Below are 13,978 nucleotides of genomic sequence, written 5' to 3'. Positions count from 1 at the left end.
CATATGGATTAATTGAGCCACAAAAAACCAAAATTATTTTTTTTTTTTTTGTTTTTATTTTGGAATGGAACTCTATATTATATCAAACCACTTGCACCTTAACGAAAAATCCTCTAATTCGATTATGATACGATTATTTTTTTTCTATATAATGTGAATTCAAAAATAGTAATGATGCTGTTAAAAATATATACGGAATTTGTATTTAAATAATCTAACATTTGAAAATCAACTCATAAAAATCAGTAAGGTATGTTCGGTGACGCAAAACCATTAAAAATTCTGGAAATTTAAATTGGATGGTCAAATCATATAATATATTAATATACTAAATTATATAATAATAATTAGCCATGTATCAAGAAGACCGAATTTGTCACCGATTATATTAAGAACATTATCCAAATAGTCACACAAATACGATGGATGCGCTTCTCGTAGTGCTCAACAATAGTAGCCACTATATACATCCGCATATTGCCTTATTAACAATGTACGTCACACTTGTTTTAATACAATAATATATCAGCGCAACCTATGGAAAATACTGTAAGAAAACTCGTCAAAGCCCTTGGAAATTTTAAAAAAGTGCCTTTTTATCAATTTAAACAATTGACAAATGTACGCAATGTATACGCATTAATAACAATTATAAATGGAACAATTTGGGATTTTTCTTATGCTATTTTCATAACTTCATCATTAAATTCATATGTAGTGTGTATAAATAAACAAAATTATACACATTTTTTAAAATGTGACTTTAAAGGTAGAATAAAAGTACGTACTACTTTCAAAGCAGAATTTTTCACCCCTGGCGTAAGAATATTTTGAAATTATCTTGCTACGACATTACCCGTGCACTAAACATCACAGATTCACAAATTCACAATAGCATCAACTTTAGTCTAAACAATATCGCTTAGAACAATGTTAGATATGCTGAAATTTTTAAGATACAAGAATCAGTCCTGATAGACAAAGACTACCAAAATTATAAAAATGATTTGTTTAAAAGCAATATAATATATATTTTAACACAAGCTAATTTGTTGTTAACATTTTCAATCAATAAGTCGTTGTGAAATCGTTCAGTTACAAATAAAATTACTGAGATTTATATCTTGGACGGATAAAAATGAAGAATAATCTTTAAAATAAGTATTAAACACTCAAAACCAATCTCTAACAAAAACTTCCTGCTTAAGGACCCCAAGTTCGGTACATCGTATATAAAATTGGCCAAACAGGCCATCCAAACAAAACAAAGTAAAGCAGTAGAATATAGAAAACACCCAGTCACGTTTTCTAATTTGATTTGTATGCATAGCTGCGTATCATATAATAATATAATATTATATTATATAATTCCAAAAGAGTCCATTTCATGTTCATATAATATTATATTGATCTAAAGAATTTTGTACATTATTCGTATCTTTAAGCAGATTAAGTGCATTTTCCTCCGCAATGCATTAACATAAATAATAATACACTTATTATTGTTAATGAAATTCATATTAGTAGGTATAATACGAAGTCTTACTCTAATATTCGAATTTTCACATAAATCAGTTCAGTTGAATGTGATAATAAAGTAAATGATAAAAACATGGAATCAAAATGTTTTACCTGGGGAGATATATTCGTGAAATCCGGGACTGTATCAACATAATATTATACTTCATGCGATGACCAGTGGTCTAATGGTGTTTTTGTTATCACTCATTATATAAAGCTGGGTGTCTATGTATTATGTTTAATTTATCATTCAATGAGTTTTTAACGTAGTGTACAATTATAATAATATTATTCTATTTTTTTGTATTTGGTAGGTACATTTTATTTTTTATGTATATTTCTATACATTATATACATATCATACAACATATCCTATCTACCCTTTGTACGTCGAATTCCAATAAGCTCTAGGTGACCATCATGCCATTTTTTTGTTAGTTACTATAAATAAAATAGATTTTTTAATATAGCGTATACTATATAGTTAATATAACAAGATTATATAATTTAATCTTTTTACGGCACGTGCGTTAAACGTTTAATATAATAATACTCGTATTATATATTAGTTAAGTCGTAGCCCAATAACACGCTTACTGTGTATATAAGTATATATATATATATATATATATATATTTATCACAATATTCATGAAGCCGGCGATGATTAATAATATTTAAATGGATGCCTAGCACTTTATTCGTACACATGATTTACGACGCACACGTGTACATTTCACTCTACCCTTGAATCCCTGTACATATTATAGTAGACATGAGTAGTTTTGTAATAATTTAATAATATAACGTTAACTTAAATTATTGTTTATAACGCGTTAAGTTACTTTTGAAGGAATTGTATTTACACTATACAATCATGGTTTAAACTTTAAAGCATACCTAATAATTTATAATCGATAGTTCATTAATCATTCCATTGTTCTAGTATTATTTTAATTTCGGGTTTTGACCATATTAACATCTAATGACACAAGTAATTTATTTTCTAATAATATTAAATAAATCACACTAATATTATTTACGTACATTTTGCTGGATATAATACCTATACCATTATATTATGTTAAATTGTTAACGAATTGTGTACCTAATTCAATACTAACATCGGAATGCGATTACTTCTGTGTATAAAATACATTATTATTAGAATAACGTCTGTTTAGTACCACTTTTTTATTTCTTATATAACAGGATACAAATATAAACGATACTAAACACTAATAAAACCAAAACTAATTCAAATATTAAAACGTCTAACAAATGGTTAATACAATATCAAAAACAAAAATGTTTTGGTGGGAGGGGGGAAGAGACTTTGCTATAGTTTTTAGAGAAGTAAGAGAGGTAATGATAACGAAAAATTAACTATTGATAGGCAAAAATATCTATGAATTATTATGTATATAAAATAAGATAACCTAAAATTTTGAGAGGCTATTATCCATGTTGGAACAGGGCTAAGCCTCCAAAATCTCTATAAATACGTTTTTTACTCCTATAACTTAAAATTTAAATAGTAATAATATTAATAATCATTACAATAATGGTCGAATGAAATTTAAAAAAAAAAAAATGAGTTTTTAATAACATAACATACCACAGCTTTAATATTATGCATTTATTTATTTATTTATTTTCTATCATAAAAAATAAAAAGATTAAAAAATACGCGATAAAAAAATTTATGGACATAATAGTGATAAAACCACATGCATAATACATTTTACGATATCAATTTATAAATATAAGAAATCTCAATATTTACGTTGCAGTGCTGTTAACCTTCCAAGTCTTTCGTATTTATATATTATATATTTATAAAACGGCGATATGTACAAAAACTTGGTGGTGACCGATCAATCAAGGCATATATACTGAGTCGTTGTTCTCCCCTCGTTGTTGACTTTAATGACGTGGATTTACGATCGGATTTCCTCCTGTGAACTTTGAGGAGACTCGAGAAAAATATTGCTGTGATTTATTTACGGTTCCGATGTTGCTTTTAAGCATACTGAATAATTACGAAAATACTTTGAACGACAATCGTAGAAAATCCAATATGATGATCAAAAAGTATAATATTGAAAGTCTATGATATAAAAATCACCACGTACAGTATTTGTAAGGTTAGAGGGGGTGGATGAAGCAGAGCTCGCATGTGTAAACAAATGAAATGTACGAATCGAAATAATTAAAAGATTTCTGAATTACGGAAATACAGTATTATTTGGATATATATCATATTGCTGTTATGATTTTGGCCTTCTACATCGTGTGATATCTGACGGTAAACAATAATCGAACTACGTAATACTATATCGGTAGATACAAATACAAAACACATTTGTTTACATTTTATATTCGCAAAAATCTCGACATGTATGTACAGCGTCAGTGTATAACATCACGATTTTTTCGCCATTTTTTTTATACTTACTCAGAAAGTTGAATAAACAAGTTAATTTAAACAAGCTAGTTTACTGTATTTGCACTACATTTTTCTGTTAAAAAAAATGAGTCCGGTAGTATACGTATTTAACAATATTACATTAAAAACGTTATTAACGACAAATATTTGTAATATAACAAACGAATATTTATCAATTATATATATGTTAGATACGTTATATCCATATTATAGGCTAAGTTATTTCAATTAAGAGGGTTTACTGAATTTCTCACTGGTATTTCTGTTTACTGCAATAGTGCGATACCACAATGAAAAAAAAAGGTTAACTTAAATTTGATTATAAATACAATAAAATAATAATAACGTATATTATAATTAGGATATTATATTTTCACATTTCTTTAATATTGTCGTTGGTGAGAATGAATTTATTTGATTCCCCTTCTTTTTTTACCAAACAGTTACAGCGTGATGTGAAATTGTAAAATAATAAAATGGAAAAAATTGGTATTCTTACAATATAATAATTAGTATTATATTCTATACGCATACATTGATGCACTAAATAGGTGGTAGAAGCCAAATTTAGTGATAACCATTTTGCATTATCAAATCCTTATTACCGTAGCTATAGATAAGTTTTGTAGATTGCAGGTATTGACGGCATTATTAAATCGTTTATATTTTTAAACGTCCTCAGGGACGATGGAGTAGAAGATTTTTAGTCGTAAAAATATATTATATTTATATCGACAGTGCGGAAATTGATTTTCTGGGAAATAACACTTAATAAATTTGGCGTGCGGTATGAAAACGTTCATGTTCCAGAAATCGGTTTTATTACGAGGCTTTATCGTCTATGTGGGGATTTGCCAACTATTATTTTAGATGTTAATGTTTGATCGATTAAAAGAAAACTAAAACTTAATTTGATTTTCACTTATAATTAAACTGCCTATATGATATATTATAAATGATCAATAGATTCTTTTATCTAATTGAAAAACGCTATCAATTGACGGAAATATTAATAAACAGTGGAAAATTGACTATCATAGATTTTTTGATATTTCTAGTCACCTTCGACAATTTGCACGGATTCCCAATCAATTATGTTTCTAGGAATTTTTCAACTCTATTTAAAACCACAGCAAAGCTGCAAAATTCCTGGTTTTGAATTTTGAACAATGTCAACTCTAAAAATGTATTAGGCATATATATTATATTATTCGTTAAAATTGTAAAATGTTGTGTGCTATTAATTATGTATCTACCTATACAATAAAAATAATTATTTTTTAAAGTATATTAATCAGACTAACAGTTAATATTATTTAAAAAGTTTTACTAATTATTTAAAATTGAGTCCATCAGAAAGGGATAACGGTTTTTATCTATTTTTTGCACTATAGTTTTTGTTTTATCATCCAATCAAGTCTGAATAACTATATAATTAATGAACAATTAGTAGTTTACGGTATTGCATTGATATAGAAACATGTTATTCGATTAAAAGTATTTTGGAATTAAATAGTATTTATTTATGTGTTCTACATAAGGTATAGTTAAAGTTATCTTTCGCGATATTTATTGGCTCAGTTTGCGTTAAATAAGTGACTCCGCTTTATATAAAAATTGTATAATAATAATAATATGTATACGTAAATAGCACAAAGTCAATGGTTAGTATATGGTTAGGTCGGGTCCGGACTCGGGATATCATAAAATTTTACGATTTTGAAGTTTTTCCATAAAATGCATGACCAACGTTTCCCCACATAATATTATATGGTAATATAGTACGTGTACACTTACACTGATGCTCGCGCAACTGCGCCAAAGATAATCCGAAGTCGTCACTATAGTTCATACGCAATAACTTATAATACTTACCAACTAATAAAAACCGCAAGGTCGTGGGCGTCATTTCTCGTCGGCAACCAGTAGGTATTATCTAGTTCTAGTGTACAACGTGGTGTCGCGTCGCTAAATCGACGAGATAAGATGCGTTTCGATTCCTCTCGATATATATATATTTTTTTTTATATATCAATTTAATTTAATTTTACAATGCACTTTATACGTAATAATAGTGTACGTCACGTCTGGTGCGTGTAAGGTGTATATTTCGTAATTAACGACGCTACTGCAAAGTAGCGATTTTTTTTGGTTTTGCCATTACTCATATTATTATTAGTCATATATATATATTACTCGTATTGCATACGTCCATATTAATATCGATGTTATGATTAATATCTATATGCAAAGTGATTACGGACCACCACGATTACGAGTTACGATATAATATTAACTTATTATAAATCGAATTATCTACAGTATTTGTAAATATTATATAAGTACATCAAAGTTGGGCCCCAGTCCAAATTATAATAAAAATAAATAAATATTATGCTGTAAGAATGTAGATCGTTAAAATATTTATATGGCATTATATTGGTAAATGTATATTATAATAAGATCGTAAATACTTCAATATTTACATCATAATTTATTACTGTTATCGATAATAATATTATATAAACAAAATTAAGAATTTAAGTGTACTTTCATTTTGGCATGGCGCTTGTATACGAAAATAATTATTCTTAATAGGGTTTTTACTTTTTAATGTTAATTTATTATATTAATATTTTCATTATATATTATATTAAATAAAATATAATACACGATGCGTACCATCTGTAGTGACTGATGAAAACAAAAATTGGTTCAACACAGCGTCAATGACGCGTAGTTAATAGTAAAACTAAGTTTAATATTAAGATACTATATTATAATAGATACCTATAGGCTATATAGTAAAAATAAAACATACTGTTTTGCGCCTTATATTCTTGTATTCAATTATTTTTATAACAAATGATTAATTATTATTTGTATTTCACATACTTTTTTATCTCGTAATTATATTAACTTTGTATTTACATATTTATAATGATTAACAAATTTGTATCTCATTATTCGTTTCAAATCGTTATTTAATTTCTGTATGTTTTTTGATCGATCAAAAATCTATGGTATTTTTATAATATTATAATCCGAACAAACGAATGTTTGGATTTTAACTAGGTGCTCTTAAAATATAATAAGTTTTATAGGTATTTTTTTGGAATATACTTTATATGAATACATATCGATATTAATCGATCTTATTTTAATTTTTATTATCGTGCATACAAAATATTTGACTATTCTAAGCGGATTAATAAATAAATTGGTTTTAAAATAACGTATATTTTATGTTTTTAATTTATTTTTGTTTTTTATTAAGTTTTAAAATATTTTTAACATTGAGATTTGAAAATAGTTTGTGGTTGAGAATTTGATGTGTTTCACACTTTAGTAATAGTGAAATTCCAGTATATTTCTTAATGATTGGAAAAAAAACAATAAGTCCAAGAAAATATATCTTACTTAAGAGTTAAGACCAGTTTTTAAAAAATAAATTTTGTTGTTTTAATGTTATTTAGGAAGGATAGGTTAACCTAACCCATTTTGCCATATTTTAAGACGCCGAATTGAACTTTAGACTTTAGTGTTCGGATATTGGTGTTTGTCATTCTGTCTGCTGTCACTCATTTGTACAATGTATGTAAACCTTAAAGTAATGAATAACAAAAAATGTAATGTAAACAAAAAAGTTAAATACTGTTTTAATTAAAAATAAAGTTAAACGTTAATGTTTAACTCTGAATAACAATAAATGCAAACGTTATATTTATAGGTGTATACCTATGTAGGAATTAATTTATTTATAAATAACACAAAATATAATTATAATTTTTTTATTGTATGCAAATATGTACTCATTGCATTTGAAAAATGATTGAATTAAAATTTAATTCATCTATTACATACAAATTCATAATTATTATGAGGTACATTCCAAACTATATAGCAGAACATATTCCTTCATTGTTTTTATTTGTACAGAATAGTTTATTATGTATTTATCAGAATTATACTTTGTTTCTTAATCATTATTAATCGATAAAAATGTTAAGCCTAATTTTATTCGGGTCAGCATTTTTTCGGAGTGTTATCGAATCACGTCCGACGTACTAATAACTGTGCCATACCCGGCAATGGGCATTTAGTACGTATTATTTTATAATTATAATATACAGCTACAAAGTATATCATATTATAGGTATGAATTGTATAATATAAAATATAATACATACTCGTATATTTCACGTATCGCATTTAGGTATCTACTTTTTATTATGTATTACAAACTTTTGTATTGTTGTACTAAAAATGAGTATCTATTAGTTACTACCTATATTATAAAATATCTAATCAACGATGCGAATCAAGGGTTTATGTGAGAAAAATCAATATATAGTTTTATAAATAAATTTTAATCGCAAAAAAAAATATAAATGATTATTAAAGCTAAAAACAAAGTATTCACATTGCTATTTTCATCTGCCTCCTATGCACGCTGTAAACACAACTCTACACTTTTTTTTATTATAGCTTTTATACTTACATAACGGATTTGAAAGCTCGATGGCAATTATTAATATCCTACTTTGTATACAGATGTAAGATTCGTATAATTAGCTATATATTTCAGAATTATAAGAAGCACAAAATGTACATATTGTTATTTTTGTGTCCTTATTAGGATAATTAATGTATATTTCCATAAGCAGGTGCACTTTTTTTAATTAAAATATTATATTTAATATAATTTTATTGAGTAGGAATAGGTAAAAATATACATTATTATATTGCATTGATTTATTAAAAATTATTATTTAATTGTTAGGTCAATTAGATTAATAAAGCACCTACAAATTTGAACGAATAATCTAAAAATAATATACCTAATACTTAGACTAAAATGAGTATAATATTTTTCACGAGTTTCTCTAGAACCTATAGTTAATATTTCTTAAATTAAAATAAAATAACTGAAATTGTTATAAACTATACGAGTAATATAATATTTTCAATATTTTTAAATTTCTAAAAGAACAATTAATGAAAAATCTTTATATTTATGATTTTCATTGTTACATTTACAAACGTTTTCACTTCAGAAAAATAAATAAATTATATCGACATAAATTGAAAAAAGTAGAACAAATATCCATTTTAAATGGATTAAATAAAGCCGAAAGTAAACTGAAAATGTTATCATGTCTATAAATAGCTTATATAAATATTTGGTGTATGTTTCAAGTTCTTTAAATTACTATATACTAGTTTTACTGATTACCATACCAATATTTTGTAAAAAAAAAAAAAAGACAACACATCATTGTAAAACCAATACATCAATTCATCGCTCTTATTCTTAAATATTTAAAACTTTTTACTGTTAGGTATGAAATAAGCTGTTATTTTATTTTTTCTGCATGTTTATAAAATAATTTATCCCATTAAACGGTCTTATAATGTTTTGAAAACAAAAAAGAATTTGCGATTGTCACAACTACGAATGAAAAGTTAAGCTGTTTATTGTGTTTTATAAAAATACATTAGATAGTAAAAAAAAGATCAGGTCATAAGTTGTTTTCACAGAAATATAAAAATATAAAAATCACATATATATATATATATATTATACACAATTTTTGTCTATAAGCATTTGAAGTTTAAATAAAATTGAATATTTAAATGAAAATAATATTTTTTTCTTTCAAGGGTCTTAGTTATTTTGTCATAATTAAAAATAATATGTGTAATAATATATTTGTAAGGACTTCAAACGTTTCACCAATACGTATAACCGTATAAATATAATACTATTTACTAAAAAAATTATATTTTAAAAATATTTATATTAATTTTAAGATATTTATATCAACAACCAATTTATAACATTGTACAATATGTCAGTATTTACTTTAAACTGCATAACAATTATATATAATAATGAATGATATATTAACTGCGATGTTTTATATAAAAATTAATTCAATCTTCCGTTGTACTAAAATAAAAATAAATTACCAATAGTAATAGGTATAAACATCAAATTTTGACGTATTATACAATACCTTAGAAATAGTGATTGACTCACTAACCCGGCATGTGACATCTCCGCTCTAAGTCGTTTGTAAAGATATTATGAAATGATTTTCTATTGAATTCAAATCTGATACATCCATATAACAGAGACCTATTCAATAAGAAGATATATTCGACTTGTGCCGTTTTATGACGACAAATTTGGTTAACCGTTTAAAACCGTCTTTTTTCTTTATTAACTGGTCGCAGTTTCAAAATAATACCTATACAATACATTTTCCCAATTTATATTTGTTATTTGTAGACAGACTAAGATTCTGTAAACTAAGCATTGACAGAGAAATAATTTTTATTAAAACCAAAATTATTACAATTCATGATTAAACAATCCCAATGAGTTAGTTATCTATTGTACCCAAAGAATATTTATCTGCGATTGTAGCTAATTTAAACTGTGTTGATGATCCGAAGTATCAAATTATGCGGTGGTTTAAATACTTTGAAGATAAGATCCAAATCACAATTAACTTTCATTTGTGGAAGACTGCATTAATAATAGGCGCGCGCTGTAATCGATTTCGTGACAAACACGGTTTGCTTTTATGGCAAAATTAATCAATATACTTCGGACCTCTATTTACTTAATTTGGAATAATAATGCATGCATCGTAGTACATTGGATGTATTAATACATTTCAGCCGATAAATATATGGATTAGATATTTAGATGCATCAAAAATCGATGCCATTAAATGTTTAATAAACGATTAAATTAATATGATAATGCAAACGAAATGATAACATTGATAATTATTATAACATGCAATACCACATCCTCTTAACGCGAAAGTTTACTCGTATACCGTTGTCACAGGTACACACACCTAAATGTGGGTATATTATTATAATATTACATATACTTGGAACAGTCTACGTATAAAAGGGCTGTACAACGGTATTGTATATCAAGCAAATATGATAGCAGTGTTTAAATAATAATATATTACATTACAATTCAAAGTTCTATGTTCAAACCATATACGTTCGAATATCATTGAAATAATTTAAAATAATTAAAACGCAAACAGTTTAACATAATTTTGTGGAAATCTAATGTCAGAGGTTTTTTTTTTTGGCTGGCACTTTTAAAAATAATGACATTTAAGTTGGACGAAAAAACAATGCAATGCAAAACTTACGTTATATTTCGTTATTAAATTTGAAATTTATTGGAAAAGTTTTCTGGTTTTCGTATACCGGTCGTCACGTATAATATTACTATTTCGATAAACAATACAAACTCTAAACGTCTACGATAAACTGTATTATGTAACATTGCAGTATGGTCAAGTGACGCTTGTGCGTTTATTTATTTTTTATTATTAAGATCCGTATTTTTCATGTAAATGCATAATTTGATTGAATGATGGTATCTTTATTCTTATTAAAAATGACCAAGTTAAAACTTCTAAAATAATAAAAACGTATTTATTTATTTTTTTACATCTTATCATATTTTGAAGTAAATAATTATTTTTTATAGAATATGAAAAAAGGCAGAAATTGACGTTGAATCTATCAAATATTTGAAAGTCATTAGTGGCAGATTACATCATACGATAGAACCATTTTATTAAATTACCTATATTAAAATAATTTCGTTTCTCGTAATTATGTGTAGATGAATAGTTTATGTTTTAAATAATTGTATTGATCGTATAATCAACTGCGCGCATGACTAAGTCTGTACAAAATAAAATTTTACTAAAATTTTTTTCTTTACATAGTTTTTGTTTTTAGTGATCGATAAGAGTATACGTTAATAAAAATTAACTAACCTTGTAAATGTCAGATAGACAGAGAGAAAGAAATAGTTATAATAAGTGTGTAAAAAATACGATTAACTGTATGTTAAATTGCAGTGCCCACGATTATTTATTGGCAGCGAATCAATTCGGAATAATGTTTTTTTGCAGAATCGTAAAAACTTTATATTGTTGTTTGCCGGGTAAATGATTTCAGGCAGATTCACGCATACTCACACTGCACAAATATAAAAAAACATCAAGGATTTTGATATAATTTATAAAGATGTTGAACGTGTGTTATCGACACAAAATAACTTGTGTAATTTTCTATTTATATAGATGCGACGGACCGACTGATAATATGACATCAATAAATGTTCCAGTGTTTTTCATAGAAGTCACATAACACTGGGAAAATTCACATTTACAACTTGATATGCGTACAATATATTATTTAATCGATGCATGATATTCAGAAAGACGCTTCGTTGAATAAATGCGTAGACAACAGTCATATGTTCAATGGTAATCATTTGTTTTTATTTCTATGATAGTCTTAAATCTTAATATATTATATTATTATGCATTGTATACAAATATTGGATCACGGTGGACAGTACTCTTGAAATAGTTGAAATTGCCGTCCTTGTGAAAGTACTACGCTATCTTACAATTATTGGAAATATTAAATATATCATAAACTTTATGTTATTGTTTTGATGGCTTTTGTCTAGGTGCTCATTCAAGTAAGTGGCGTTCTTTAAGTACCTACTATATATACCTACTTAGCTGAGCCGTGAGTCTTACATAAACGAGTCGTGGGTGTTAGTGAGACTACCGGTCCGCCATATCATAACATATACATATTTCGTACGTTTGTCAGTATTATTCTATAAGAACACTGTGGAAGTTATCTGATTTGGGATTGCTGTGCACATAATAATTTATGTATTAGAAACTCGTATAAAGAGTTAAATATATTTTTTGTTAACTATTTACTTAAACTTAATAGTCTTAACGTTGGCTGCATTCGATTCAAATTGTTATTTTTTATTGATTTGTCTATTTCTCAAAAATAATGTTAGGCATTCTTAAAATAATACTTAATTTGTGTTAATTATTATTAAAATAATTCATACATACTAATTAATAACATGTCCATTTTTTTTTGTATTTCATCCATCTTTATGTTTATGTCATGTTAAAAGAATGTGGTTAATCATGCAAATGTCTGTCTTAAGATTTAAATTTTTGGACTTGAAAATATTTAAATATTTATATTACACTGTTACTGCGGGAACATGGCCAAACGTCTTGAAAAATAACTCACACAGTCCATGCGAAAGATTATCAAGATTATTGGTAAAATTTACACAACCGAGTACGTTGCCAGCAGAAAAACATACAAAACAAGAAAAATAATGATATAATAAAACAATCGTGTATTGTTGTAGAAGTTATGTTTGTGCTTCATTCCTTCCACACAGACGCCATTATTGTCGTCTACTCTGGCGTTTAATAATATAAACCCCGACTACAAATCATCTGGTGTGGAACCATAGTCATTTATAGATCGATGACTTCAGTCATACTTAACTTTGTTTGTTGTGTTTTGAATTTTTTAAGTCATTCTATGTCCATTTATATTTCAAAGCAGTAGATATTTGTTACCTAATTGTTTTTTATTTAGTTCATTATTTTATCTGTATACTTATGCAAACTTATTAAAAATTTACATAAAAACAATATTATTGTAATTATGTTAAGTATAATATATGTTAATCTGATTATATATCATCATAAGATTCTCGAAATATTAATTAAAAAACTTCTAGTTTGAACAGGTTTTTTTAAAATTTTGAGTTGATGTTATAAAAAGTTCATTTAATCTGTAGGATATTATCCGACCACTGCAGAAAAAATAAAACTACTGATGGTTTTCAACTAGTGTTGACTATTGCAATTCTGTTATTTGTGCTACAGTGGTGTAGGAATTTCATTATTGTATTTTTATTAGCAGTTTCCCTTACTTTTAAAAACGTTATAATCCCATCAAAAGTTTTTATTGCATGAAATATTTTTGTTTTAAAGCTGTAGTATTCACTATATTATATGTCTAGACAGACACAAGTGAAAAAACAAAATTATGAAGTTTTTCAAAAAATAAAAATGAAGTTACAATTAAATTCCCTAATTGAAATATAGAATAT

The 13,978-nt window shown here is 26.1% G+C and overlaps 1 protein-coding gene across 2 annotated transcripts in view; it reads left to right on the top strand.

Moving 5' to 3' along the window:
• Window positions 1-13,978, top strand: part of LOC113548677 (neuropeptide Y receptor type 2-like) — a 171,673-nt gene that overhangs the window by 11,764 nt on the left and 145,931 nt on the right. The window contains exon 2 of one of the 2 annotated variants that reach the window (XM_026949682.1): window positions 12,108-12,293. The exons of the other annotated variant lie outside the window; for it this stretch is intronic. The gene's annotated coding sequence lies outside the window, so the exon portion shown is untranslated. The remainder of the gene's footprint in view (window positions 1-12,107; window positions 12,294-13,978) is intronic. 2 annotated transcript variants of the gene reach the window in all.

This window comes from Rhopalosiphum maidis, chromosome 4, assembly GCF_003676215.2.
Source record: "Rhopalosiphum maidis isolate BTI-1 chromosome 4, ASM367621v3, whole genome shotgun sequence".
NCBI classification, from domain to species: domain Eukaryota; kingdom Metazoa; phylum Arthropoda; class Insecta; order Hemiptera; family Aphididae; genus Rhopalosiphum; species Rhopalosiphum maidis.
The sequence above is the reverse complement of the archived record's forward strand: the minus strand, read 5'-3'. Positions and strand labels throughout refer to the sequence as shown.